The 1,705-nt window shown below is 39.7% G+C and overlaps 1 long non-coding RNA gene across 1 annotated transcript; it reads left to right on the top strand.

Annotated features, from left to right (window-relative positions):
* Nucleotides 1-254: 254 nt before the first annotated feature.
* LOC131244446 (uncharacterized) lies at nucleotides 255-799 on the top strand. Its single transcript, XR_009170283.1, has 3 exons — nucleotides 255-345; nucleotides 428-519; nucleotides 602-799. It is a non-coding gene; the product is annotated as an uncharacterized LOC131244446 (long non-coding RNA).
* The last annotated feature ends 906 nt before the right edge of the window (nucleotides 800-1,705 follow it).

The raw sequence follows: 1,705 nt of genomic DNA, 5'->3' as shown, positions 1-1,705 counted from the left end.
ATGTGCGGCAACTCATCCGTCAGCGCCTTTAGGTAAATTTTAGTGAATTAAAATTTATTTTGTAAAAGTTCATTTACGGTTAAGTTATTTTCTCAATGAGTTTATTGCTTTAATCTATTATTTATGAAACTACAAGATAAATTTGTCTTGAATTTGACTGTTCCGTACATTTCCCATGCCGTCAATGACATGGTCAAGGAGCGATGCAAGGAGTACTGCGGTGACTTACACTAGCGGTACAAGTAGTACATGAGCCACGAGGAGGGCGTACTGTCCACACCGCTGCATGTGACCCTTGACGACTGGCGGATACTCTGCGAGAGATTTTTATCTGAATCTTTTCAGGTAATATTTACATATTAACGATATCTTAAGGTAACAATTAAATTTGTAATTACTAACAATGTATTATGAATAATGTGTTCAGAAATGAGCAGAATAAATTCTAACAACAGGGAAAAGTTAGAAGTGAACCACGTAGCTGGTTCAAAGTCATTTGTACAACTTCGTCACGACATGGTAAGAAATTACTGGTGATTATTAAGTTGATATATTGTTTCCATGTATTTATATTAACTCTATTGTCCTTTCGATTGCGCAGCGAGATTCTGTCACTGGCCAGGAGCCCAGACTAGTAGACCTCTACAGAGGGACTCACTGTCGGTAGGCGATGGGATCTTGGGTACATCCTAGAGCCAGCAAGAATTGGGTAAAAATCCTTACATTATAAAATTTAATTGCATTGAATTATAATAATGTCATTCATTATGAAAATTTATATGTTTTCATTACAGGCGGCAATAGACATCTTACGGAGTCAGCCTACTCCCGATGGTACTCAACGGAGTGAGCCAGAGATCCTATGCGATGTGCTTGTCACCCGTTCTAGATATGTGCGTGGGCTTGGCTATGGTGTCAAGCTCATGACACCCGCTAGAGCTGCCTCCAGCCGATCCGGCACTGGTGACAGCGCCCTAAGCCGAGTTGATATCGCAGAGATAGAGGTTCAGCAGTTACAGGTTGTCGTCGATGACATCAGAGAGCAGCTGGAGAGGCAGATGGAGGAGCATGAGAGGCAAAGGGAGGAGCAGGAGAGGAGGATCGAGGAGATGTGGGTGGAGCATGAGCGACAGATGACAGAGATGTTTTAGGATATCGCTGCACACTTACCCACCGATGCCCCACCGGCTCCGCCTTCATCTTTGTGATTTTTTATATTTTATTTATGATTTATTTTATATACGAATGTTAAACTTATATGTATTTGTGTAAGTGTCATAGTTTATAGCCCTTTGTGTTGTCAAATTTGTGGTGCCAAAGACACTTTTATGAAGCTTACATCTATGAAGAACAATGCTCTACTCAAGATCAACTTTGATTAACAAGCACTGTTCATGAGTCAAGACTCGAGAAAGTGAGATTGTTCGACTAAATTCAAGAAGCTTTCAAGTTCAAACTCAAGATCTTAAAAAGCTTTCAAGTTCAATCTCAAGATCTCAAAAAGCTTTCAAGTTTAAATGATAGCAAGACTTCAAGCTCCATTACTTTCAAAGGTCACTCGTCTCTAAAGTTTCAATGTCCTTACTTCACTATTGAGGTATAACTGACCTTAAGTTGACCTTTAGAGTAGGCCATTTTGAATACATAATTCATATGTTTTATATAAGTGAGTTTGGTCTGTTCTAAGACTAGTCCTAGCACTGCT

The sequence above is a fragment of the Magnolia sinica genome, chromosome 4 (assembly GCF_029962835.1).
Source record: "Magnolia sinica isolate HGM2019 chromosome 4, MsV1, whole genome shotgun sequence".
Taxonomy (NCBI): domain Eukaryota; kingdom Viridiplantae; phylum Streptophyta; class Magnoliopsida; order Magnoliales; family Magnoliaceae; genus Magnolia; species Magnolia sinica.
This window is presented reverse-complemented; position numbering and strand designations above follow the sequence as displayed.